The sequence below is a fragment of the Eumetopias jubatus genome, unplaced genomic scaffold (assembly GCF_037043125.1).
Source record: "Eumetopias jubatus isolate StellerSeaLion01/CBP00866 unplaced genomic scaffold, mEumJub1_p1.0 scaffold_7, whole genome shotgun sequence".
Classification (NCBI taxonomy): Eukaryota; Metazoa; Chordata; class Mammalia; order Carnivora; family Otariidae; genus Eumetopias; species Eumetopias jubatus.
Genome location: NW_028274813.1, coordinates 63,425,280 through 63,437,464, shown reverse-complemented (window position 1 = coordinate 63,437,464; position 12,185 = coordinate 63,425,280). Strand labels below are relative to the sequence as shown.

Below are 12,185 nucleotides of genomic sequence, written 5' to 3'. Positions count from 1 at the left end.
TATATCCATATGTACTTCAACGATGAGTTTGAGTCAACAGTGCCATGATAGGAGAGAAGACTAGTCAGAATGGTCACGGCAGACATTTATCTGAATAAGACATTTAGGTGGAAGAAACATTCCCAACAACGTAAGTAACTGTGAGGCAAAAGGGAGAGAGACCAGCACAAGCGACATTTTTAGTGACAGTATCCTTATTACATCATTCTGGCAAGAAGGATACAAAATTTGAGGAAGTAGCCGAATAATTTAGGACCTCACATTCTTCCAGTGAGGGAGGAAAAAAGGTTCTCCCAATTGCAATTATACCCTCTGATCAAAATGCACACACAGTGACAATGCTCCCCACTTCAGTTTCCTGCACACAGAGATGCCCGCTCCCTCCAGTGCCTGGAAATGAACAGTGATTAGGTTAAAGCTGCATCTCCTGATCTGGGCCTTCCTTTTATGCTTCTGTCTAATGTAACTATCATCACATTTGCTTCCCCAGTGGAAGGCTGTGCTGTCACAGCTCCTAATCATGGCCAAGGCTGAGGATTCAAACAGGAGGGGAAAGTTGATGTTGAAGAAGAGGCTCTTACTTATCCACACACAGACCGAGAAGAGGCCCAGAAAGCAAATGCAGAGAGAATACATGACAAGTTAATGGCATTTTGATAAAAACAGAATTTTTGAATTTTGCCTGAAGGTGACAGGCTGATTTCCATCAAAATTTTTAAGGAAGTCATTCCACTCTTCATATTTAATGAGACAGCTATTGATTGATAATTCTGAGATGATGATATAGCTCAAAAAGTGACACAAAAATTCTGTTATATTCCGTTTCTAAGCCCCAGTGATGAATATACTTTCTCAATCAGGTCTAAAGAAGAAAATTTGAGCTTTTGAATGTGAGAGTTGTATTTCACCCAAGTGTGAGGTGCCGAATGCCATCTCCACCCCCCACTCCAAAAGCTTAATGCTGTAACCTAAACTCGTGCTATAGGAAATGAATTACAGAAGCAATCTACCCTAATTTGTTAACTTATTCAAATAACAGTTATTATACTTAACTATGCTAAAGATTATCTTTTTTGTGGCAGATTGTTTATTTTTTGATGAGCCTAATTACTGATTTTCTAAAAGTAATTTACATTTATTACAAATACATCTTTTAAAATGTGACAGATAAATGTTGTTCCCATAATGTATTATGAAAAAAGTTACTATTTAAAAACACATTATTTAATTTGAAAGATGAATGGCAAACATCATTATTTTTTTTCCTGCAACACCTGTGCCCTAAGCTCATTAAAATGTGTGATTCTGTGTAGAGCTGCTAGAAATGGGGAGGGGGGAGATATATACCATATATATACCCTAAAAATAAACTCAGTATGCAAAATTGAAGAAAGACATCATACTTACTAATATAGCTCAACTAATTTTCTATGTTTCAGACTCAATTTACAATTGGCCACAAGCGAGAACAAAAGTAGGAGAGAGAGAAATGTATTTTCTGTGAAATATGTCCAACCTATAATCACATTCTCCATCAGTATGCAGTAAAGCTGACCATTAAGGGAGAGGAACTGCAATTCCATAAGCTGCTCCTAGACAAGTTCTATTAGTACCGATTGTACTGCTGGCTCATCCAAGCTCCGCAGAAGGGCTCGTGGAGGCTGGCTGATTTCTGTTTTCCACAAGGGGATAAAGACTTGAAAGCAACACCACTCGGAGCATGATATTGTGTGACTGGGACCCTCAAGTCACCGGTCATGCTGAGATCCGGAGCTCCAGAAGCGCTGGCACGGATGAGGCCCCTGGGTCCCGCACCCTTCCCTTTTAGATACTGTGGGAGTTTCTTCTGTCCATGACATAGCTAGAGAATCAAAATGTAAACGATAAGCAGCTCCATCTTTGGACTTGGGCAAGTCAAGGTGCTGTGCTGTTGGATCGGTGCAGCACTCACATTTCACAGGCACGACAATGCAAAACTATCCGCTAGCCCAGCTGCCAGTCAGCGATATTTTGTTGAGCCCCCGATAGGTGGTTCCTGGCCCTACCTCAGGCAATGGGAGATGCAGCCAGATTTTACTTCCGCAGAACTCACATCGCCCCCAAGTGACTTGTGATCAGCCAAGGGCCATTTAAATAGCCGTATTCACTGGTCCTATTCAGTTTTTTCCATATCATGCACACCAAATATCTGGATGCCTAAATTTTTCACCTGCCATTAGCATTGGGTACCTGGGCATAGATATTTACGTTTTGTTAAAATACTACCAACCAGGATAAGTTATTTAATCTCAAAACGTTGACATGCCTTTGGTGTTAAATATCAGGAATACATAGTAAAGTTATTTGGTAAATACGAGACTTTGTGTCTCTAAAAGCTTAACTGTTGTCGTTGTTCTTCCTACAAGATTCAAAAGAGGGGAAAAAAGCCTCTACTTTTTATTTTTTTTAAAGATTTTATTTATTCATGAAAGACAGAGAGAGAGGGAGAGAGAGAGAGGCAGAGGCAGAGGGAGAAGCAGAGACTTCTCGAGTCCCGATGCAGGACTCGATCCCAGGACCCTCGGATCATGACCTGAGCCGAATGCAAACACTTAACTGACTGAGCCACCCAGGCACCCAAAAGCTCTACTTTTTAAAGCGATCTCAAAACTGTCAGTTGGGGTGCTCTTTCAGAATAATACAATACACTGCATTCAGTTTGCTGGGCTTTTTTTTTTTTTCCAGAAATAAGTTCTCAGATAATGAAGTTATGTCATCTGGAAGAGCTACAACTTAGAACACCAGCTGTATACAGTCTGCAACCACACCAAGAATTTTTTTCAAAAAAGTTTTGAGGTTTTTCATTTACTGTTCTAATTAAAAACCCACTGAAACTGTTGAAGTTTTAAACATGGTCTGACGCAGGATGCATTTGCATGGATTTCTAGGCACACTGCTGTGCTTTTCACTATTTTCATTTATGTGCCATGTTTCTACCAAAATAGAGAGGTCAGTTATAGCAAATCACATCAAAGGAAAGGTAACTGGATAGATCCGGATATTTCTGCTTAATTTGGAGGAAGCACATAATGTATGTCTGGAGTGCCTCCTAGGACCTGCCTAAGAGATGTACTTTGCACTAATCTTTTTGCTGTATTCTGACAGTTATTTCTTCATAATCCTCATCATAAGCCTCTGATCTTTGGTGAATGATTTAACCGTAAACTTCAGGCTGGATAAATCCTATGGTATAAAAATTTAACTCATCACATGCAGCCAGTGTGTACTTTTTTTTTTTTTCCTTTTTGGTTTACTCTGGTTTTCAGTTTTGTTTTACTGTGTATGGGGTATGTGTGTGTGTGTGTGTGTGTGTGTTGGAGGGGCTGTATTAGGATGCATATGTTTCCTTCAGAACTTTTAAGCTCCATTGCTTTTCCTGTTATATTGGTCTGCAAATGTGATTGTTGGTAGCTCATAGATTTTAGATTTTCAGCAATTACTTGTATTTTTTGCATGCTCAAGTATACGCATACACAGTAAAATTGCTCCTACTCAATCATTACAAACTGAGAAAACTTTAAGAGCAAACATTTCTCATGTATACAACATAAATTCTTATTCTGTTTTAGTTGGATTGACACAAAATGTTTAATATGATCCAAAGCTGGCCAAGCAGGTTTAAGAAACTACTCTTGGTGATAGTGTATTAAATTTTCGCTAAACAATGCAAGTGTAATCTTATCACATTTACCTTTAAAATCACTTTAGTAAGTCAAGGTTCTGGTGGATGTGAAATGTTTTTTAATTATCCAGCAGTTCTAAATAACTAGCTCTGCCATGCTAAATAACAAAGATTTTATTGGTCATCACCCATCGTGCACGCACACACACACACACACACACACACACACACACACACACACACCCCAGATCTGTGCTTCAATCAATTTTGCCTGCCCCTTTCCAAGTGGGCCAAGTTGAAATAATTGATTAGCCAGAGAGAATTTAAATACTGGCATTTAGTAAGACCAGCTTTGCCTCATCTAAGGATTCCTTACTCAGTGTCCATGTTTCAAGTGAGTCAAGTCCTCAGCATTTGAACAATGCACCATGCTCGTTTTTGAGTTACTGCAGTATTTGAGCGTACCAAATTTTGTCCCATCTCTTCTATCTCTCCGTGTTCTTGAGAACCTGCCTTCTCTCCCCAACTTCCTATGACTTCAGCCAAACCACATTTGCTGAAGTTTTTCTGGCTTGTAAACAGGTTACAAGATTATAGAGAAAGAGAAAGATGGAGAATGAGATTATTTAGTTCTAGAAAGACAATAAAGCAACTTGACATCAGACATCAGAACTCGGGTTTAAACCCAGACAAGCAAACGCCTGCTTTATTTGAGAGCTGGTCAGAAGACCTAAAGTAACTGCATCCTGTACTGCCTGTCGCTGGAATTTAGCTGTTCTTCACATCCAACTTGTTGTTTTCAACCCCTTAGAAATAGGCAGAACTGACTGAGTTTGGAACAAATTTGCATCTGAGCCATCAAGATGTACAGAAATAATTGAGTCATTCTTATTTGCACAGGGCGTCTATGCCTTAAATGAAATGCATTCATATTCAAGCTAGAAGCCCAGGTTATATCCTTTTACCGGCAAGGGGCTGAAACATTTGGAATGATAACAAAGCTATGAATATTTCACCACTATATAATAGTGGAATTGTTCAGTTCCACTGACACACACACAGTCCCTGAGGGAAAGGTTAAAACCACCTGAGGGTTCAGGTTCCCAGGCTGTGAATCACTGCGGATCCCCGGCTGTGTTGCTTGGCACCAGCAGCTTCACATTTTCATAGTGATTTGAAGCTATCCTGAGTGTTCAAAACTGAGTTCACAAGCAAAAGAGTAGATGATATCCAGAGAAAAGGTCAAACTTGATGATTTTTTTTGTTTTCTTTAAAACCATGTCTTTTTTTAAAAAAAATGTATTTTTCAATTGATTCTGAAACATTTTTGTCAGTAATGTGAACCTTGGGCTATTAAAATCATTATGTTTATGTATCCTTTTATTTCAGAATATCAGCAGGTAGTTCCAAAATGGTAGGCTTCCTCAAAGGGCTCAGTTCTACAAATGAAACAGACATTTCTGATACCGTTTCCTATCTCTTTTTTGTGTCTTGTAGATAAGCCTGGCTGTAACTCAGGGGTGGCCTCCTAGTCCCACCCTGGGCTAGTCTGTGGTTTCATCACGTCACTGCCATTTGTTGCATTGACCTCTCCCAAGATGAATCTTCCCTCCGAATGCGATTTGTCCACATGAGCCTTGTGATCTGGATTGTGCACTGGTTTTCTTTAGGTGATCGTCTTTGAAGTTCGGCCAAGCTGCTCGTTTTCCCACGGATTCCTATCCCAAGCTACCTCTACCAACCCCGCCTCTCCAGCGAGACTTTTCCGTTTGCCTCCTCCCTCCCCATCTACTCTTTAAAGTTCTGCAGTCCGCCAAATCGATGGTCCATTACATTCCCCTGTCTGGAATGACCCCCTGCCGGTACTTGACCAATTTCATGTTTCAATCTGGATTTTTTTTTTTTATGGTATGATGCCTATGTTTATCGAAAGAGGTTTACCTAAAAGGCCAACATTTGATCTGATTGCAGCATACAGAAGAAACACTGGTCCTTCTTTCAAAATTAAGCAACTTTTAAAAGCGCCATTTTATTTATTTTATTTTAAAAATAATTATCTATGCAGCACTTCAAGAAACAACTATATGGTGTTGTATATTATAAACTGGTGACATTCTACTGTTAAATTATGTACAACATTTTTGTTTTTTATGCTTCTTGAGGTGGTAATGAGAAAAAAGTTTTTTAAAAATGTGTGCCTTGCTGTATTTCTTATACCATTTATTAAAAAGCTGCTTTCACGGTAAAATTATGTTGGTTTGAAAGGAGGAAATAGCAAGGTTAAGATGTGTGAATAATTTCTGTATATATGTATAACCAAGTACAAACATTGATGTATAATGACAGTATAAAATGCTTTCATGTTTATGATGTCTAGTGATGTGGAAAATATAAGCCTTAAACCATTAGATTGCATGGTAATTAAAATTGGCATAATAAACATAGTTTATTGGGGGAAAAGGAAAATCAGTGATCTCTTCTACCTGTGTTCTTTACCAAATTATTACATCTGATTCTGGAAAAACTATAACACGTAGTAGCTTCCAAAATACCGATATTGCATAAGAAGCTTAAAATTACTTAAACTACACATGAAGCGTTCACAATTTTCAAAATCTTTCTGATCACTATAAAGATCTTGGAACACAAATGATTAAATGCCAGTTCCCCTAAGCCAATAAGAATCTATCCTAGATTTTTTATTTCTACTTCTCATTAATGGTTTAATATTGGACTTCAGGCTACCTAGTCAGTCTCATATTTATTTTATGTAATTCTTTTGAATGGGTTTGCTAGAAAGATGATAGTAAAGTCTAGAAAATTTGACTATTTTGACTTAGACTGTAGATTTCAGGTGTATTTATTTTGTGTTAAAAGAAATTAGCTGAGAAATAGTCCATCTGGTCTTTATTGCTCTTCTTAAATGCAGTTTTTAATTTATATCCTAACACCTACTAAAGTGCCTGATACACAGTAGGTATTCAATAAAAATTTACTGAATTTAAGTATTGAATTAGGCAGTATGGGTGCCACGTACCTTTTCATTTTGAGAGACATACACTAAAACATAAACAACTAGGAAAATAGGTAATGCAATCATTCATTCACCTGATAGTTAACTAACACATTTTATCTGCAAGGACTATTCTAGATGTGGGGGATGCATAGATGGACAAAGGCTCTGCCCTCAGGAGGCTTACCTACAACATGGATGTGGTGAACACACAAATGAGATAGTGTCCTGCAGGCAAGGAAGAGAGCAAAGTGGTAAAAGAGGCAAAGACAGAAGTAGCAAAGAGGGATAAGGCAGAACAGGAGGGCTAGAAGGGAACAGCAAGTTAGACTATAGAAAATGAGTGAAGTTTTATTGCAGGGATAGTGGGCGAAGGTAAACTGGGAGATTGAATGAAGAGTCTTTAAAAAAGTTAAGTTGGAGCTTTTGTATGTAATACGGTAGGTAGTAAGGAAAGTCTTTCTTTTGCACCTGATTTTATTTATCGTTAGAACATTTGTACAACACCAAGAACGTTTAAAAAAATACTAGCCTATAATTTTACCATTCTAATAACTATTTGTATTGTTATGTGTCTTCTAATCTTTTCCGTACATATTTCTAAATTGATTAATCATTCTAGGCTTTTGAATAGGTAGTAATAGTTCAAAAGTTCTAGGCAGACATCTAGGAGTGATGGTCAAGATGATTACAGGGGGAAGAGATTAGAGATAAATGGCTCATTAGGAGGCAGCTGTAGGAAATTAGCTGGGCTTGAAATAAGAGAGGACACAGGGATAGTGGCCCGAGATGTAGAGAAAGAACAAATCCTAGAGTCTTTGAAACACCTAAGAGCATTTGGGATCTCTGTTAAGGTATGGTATTATTTTACATATTGAGACAACCTCAGTTTTCCTTGGGTAATGCCAAGGTCTACATCTACTGGAACAAACTGACCATGATGTTCCATTTACGTGTTATATGCTCACTGAAGACCTTGAGGTATTACACATATTTGTTTAATTACCTACTTAATATTAACACCAAATTTGTAAAATGACTTATATTGAACTGTACTTTTTCTGGTTGGAAGGGATGGGATAGCTTCAATCTCTTGCTGATGTGTGGGCACTACCTCCCTAGTCATCCTTGAAAATGGTCACACCAACTCTGCCTACACCTTCCACTGAGTGATTCATTATTTGTTAAGGCAAGCTGTCCCATGGTTGGGTGTGTGTCTTTGTTAGAAGGTTCTTTCTTCGGTTGCTGAAAACTGCATAGTGCCATAGTGCTCCCTTCCCTCTGCCTTTAATTTTGCTCCCAGTTCTGGTTCTGTCCTGATGAGCTGCTCAGAGTATTTTTACCCCTTCTTTCTCATGGCATACTTGAAGATAACTGAGGCCAGTCACTTGTCTTCTCCCAGCTGCTGTGATTTCTGTTCTTCATTCCCTGAACTGCCCTTCACTTGTCATGATTTTCAGATCCATTTCAACCTGAGTGAATGTTAGCAGACAGAATCCTTGAAATTGAGGAACTGTCCTTACCATCATACATGTAGAAAAATATCTGAATATTTAAGTGGTTTTCTCTAAAAATATATTCAAGATATATGTTTATTCTATTATTGTAAATTTCAATAAATAAATAAATAAATAATCCATCATGTCCTTTAGTGGCCCAGTCTAGTGCCGGAGTCATCTTGAATCTTTTCCTTATATCACATCCAAACCTAACCTGTTTCCATATATAGCAGGGTCCCCTCTTCATTTATTTATTCATTAATTCAGTCATTCAACAAACATTCATTGAGTGGCTACTTGTGTGAGGCACTGTGTTTGGCATTAGAGATACAAAGGCAACTAGAACATAGTCTCTGCCTACAAAGGGTTTACAGTTTTTCTTGTGAAAGTGCCTTTCATGTCCTTGAATAGAGTGATCTCTCCAAATTAAATGATGACCCATTTGTTTTCCATCTAGTTTCTCTACATTTTCAAAAATGTAACGAGCATAAATAGTATGCAGAATTATCTGGGTCTGACTACTAGAAGTGAAATGTTTTTTGTATCTGAAAATTTTAATTACAGAAAAAGTTTTCAGATTTCTGGTCACTGAATAAATACACATCTTACACAACAACAATCTAAATTCAGGGCTTTTGAGAATCTGAGTTTGATGATTTTGTTGTGTTTGGGTCATCCAGCTTAGGTTTTACCCACGCTAAAATTCCTGGGAACAAATTAGATGTAACTATCAAAACACACTGAAATAATCCAGCTATTTCTTATGAGTCAAATTATTTTAATCTCCAAAAGAGTTTAGTATTATTTTAGAATTTTGATGAACACCTGATTTTTCAAGCATCGTATAATTCTTATATTTCAAATTTTTTTACTTGAAACAACTAAATTTATAACTTTTTTCTATACATTTTTTCAATTTTTATTTTGAATAATTTCAGACCTATATAAAAGCTGAATGAATAGTACATTTGCATACTCATCACTCAGATTTGTATATTGTTAATATTTTACCCCATTAGTTTCATCTCGCTCTCTCTACACACACACACACACACACACACACACCTTTGTGTTGAACCATTTCAAATTAAATTTCAGATCCTAAGACTTCATCTAAATTTCAGCCTACATCATCTGAGAACAAAAGTATTATTCTACAAGTCTACAATACACCCAAAGAATGTAACATTGATAGAATATCTGGTAATCTATATCAAATCTATATTCAGATTTCTCCAAATGCCCTAATAATGTCCATTTGCAGTTGTTTTTGTTTTAATTCCAGATCCAAACAAAAATCATGCATTGCTTTTAGTTTTTGTGTCTTTTTCATTTTGAACAGTTTCCCTATGCTCTTATTCTTTCTTTCTTTGGTCTTTCATAACTGACATTTCTGGAAAGTCCAGGCCAGTTTTATAGAATGACCCACAATCTGGATGTGTCTAGTTGTTGTTTTCATTATTCAACTCAGGGTGAACATTTTTGTCAAGTATAGTGCATAGGTGATGTGTTCAATAGCTACTCTTTAATGAAGAATGAATGAATCACTGACATTCTCGATGTGTCTTGAAGTTCACAAGTTATTCTTATAGCGCATGCTTTAGTAGTTGAAGGCAGGTGTCAACAAACTACAGTTTGGACTAAATCTGGCACACTGCCTTTTCTTGTTTGGCCTATGAGCTAAGAATGGTTTTTGCATTTTTAAATGGTTGAAAAAAAAACAAGAGTATTTCATGACATGTGAAAATTATTTGAAATTCAAATTTTGGTGTCCATGAATAAAGTTTTATTGGAACATAGCCACACACATTTGTTTACATATTGTCTATGGCTGCTTTTGCACTGTAACTGCAGAGTTAAGTAGTTGAGGCAGGGACCATGTGGCATACAAAGCCTAAAATATTTACAAAAATATTTTTGGTCCATTACGGAAAAAGCTTTCCTATTTCTGGTCTACAGTGTTCTAAATTCTGACACCATTTTGTTAGAGGTTGATGGACTCCCATTTGCAAAATCAATGTAACATATTAGCACCTGCCATCGTTATTGTTTGCTTTCTAGATTTTGTTGAGTTCTCAATTTTAGTTTCATATTACCTTTAGTAAAATAAAGTATGCCTTGTTTCATACACTTAAAGATTTTTCCACGTCCACCCTCAGTTTAAGGACTTAAATTTAGTTCACTTATTACAGCCTGGCTTTGATTGATTTAGAGGGTTAGTCAATTACAGACTAAGTCATTAGTTCAATCAGAACCATCAGGAAAATTGACATAACCTAAACTCACTTCAATTCACTGATAAACTGGAATCCTTTCTCTAAATGTTTTTCTAAAGCATTTTTAAATCCGGGCCATTTCAAAGAGTCCGATTTTTTTTCAAATTTATTTTTCATCCCAAACAAAGGTAAAAACCATGGTCATTGATTGTGTAAGATACACTTTCATTTCCCACATGCTGGTCATAATTAACAATCTGAATTTGTCAAGGAAATAAGTATTCACTACAGACCTTGCTGTGGCCACAGGTGGGCATTCTTATTGAATGGAAGATGTTCAAAAGGTAATCATCCTTAGTACTTTTTTCCCTTAATTCACCATCAAGAGCACTACCACCTCCCACTGCCACATGCTTGCCACATGCTTATGGAGGGGACACTCAAGGAAGTTTTTTTAGCCACTCCCTCTTCCTTAAAAAGCAACCACATACCTTTCATATAGCAATGGCCCCTAAGCATGAGACTTGCTATGTAGTTGCATTTTCAGAGTAAAATAACACAAAGATGTGTGCAAGTCAGGCCCACATTATTATTGTTATTTTAAAGATTTTATTTACTTGACAGGAGAGACACAGTGAGAGTGGGAACACAAGCAGGGGAAGTGGCAGAGGGAGAAGCAGGCTTCCCGCTGAGCAGGGAGCCGGATGCGGGGCTCGATCCCAGGACCCTGGGATCATGACCTGAGCCGAAGGCAGCCACTTAACTGACTGAGCCACCCAGGCACCCATTCAGGCCCAAATTATTATGGTTTCTTGTAGCAAAGGCATTTTGGCCAATGCCTTGAGACTGTTCTGTTCCTTGATTGATGGGCCCTCACCAAAGCAGAAAATATGCAAAGATTATTTTTCCTTGTGTTTTAAAGTAAAACAGGGCCTACATAAAGCAACTTTTCTCCTTCTCTATTGTTTTGTAACACACACAAGTTGGAAGATACTCACATGTGTGAGACCCTTCCAGGCCTTTACCAAGGATTCATAATTTCCAGTGAGGAAAGACTCCTCTCCCCCTCCGCCCCCAACACTTCTTTCCCACTCATAAAAGGGATCATAATGCAGCTGAATGGAGTGACATTACTCTCTACATAACTTTGGAGCAAACCTAATTTGTACTTTAAAAATTTATTTTTTTAAACATTTTTATTTTATTTATTTGAGAGAGAGAGAGAGTACGTGAGCATAAGCTGGGAGAGGGAGAAGCAGGCTGATTAGCAGGGAGCCTGATGTGGGGCTGAAACCCAGGACCCTGGGATCATGACCTGAGTCAAAGGCAGATGCTTAATGGACTAAGCCACCCAGACACCCTAAAAATTATTTTTAAATATTGGTACCTTATTATTGGTTATAAATCCCTTATGACATCATATTTAAGAGTCACTGAGGCCTGTGCTCTCTTGGTTGAAAAGAAGTGCCCCAAAACCTGGGAAAGGACTTCCAAAGAAAAGAGAATCGACACCCCTGTGCATGGATGTACAGCCCTGGATGCTCCACAATGATGAAGAACTGAAGCTTTCTGGTGAGTCTGTTCTTTAAAAAACTGAATTTAAGGGAAGCAAATGTAAAATGCAACAAAATTTGGCCTCACATTTACATTGGAGAAATGGCCAATTCTATGGAGTTAGCCCAGGTAACTTCACCCCTGGTTAAGTACGGAAGCATCAGATATGGAACATCAATGTCTCCCAGATGTACACAAAACCTTTTGTGTCTCTACCATGGAAGCCGCCGTGTTCGTCAACT

General features: G+C 37.7%; 1 protein-coding gene across 2 annotated transcripts in view; it reads left to right on the top strand.

Moving 5' to 3' along the window:
• The window catches only part of AKAP6 (A-kinase anchoring protein 6), a 571,051-nt gene extending 562,808 nt beyond the window's left edge, over positions 1-8,243 (top strand). For both annotated transcript variants that reach the window (XM_088024647.1, XM_028114891.2), the window contains exon 15: positions 5,159-8,243. The gene's annotated coding sequence lies outside the window, so the exon portion shown is untranslated. The remainder of the gene's footprint in view (positions 1-5,158) is intronic.
• Positions 8,244-12,185: the final 3,942 nt, after the last annotated feature.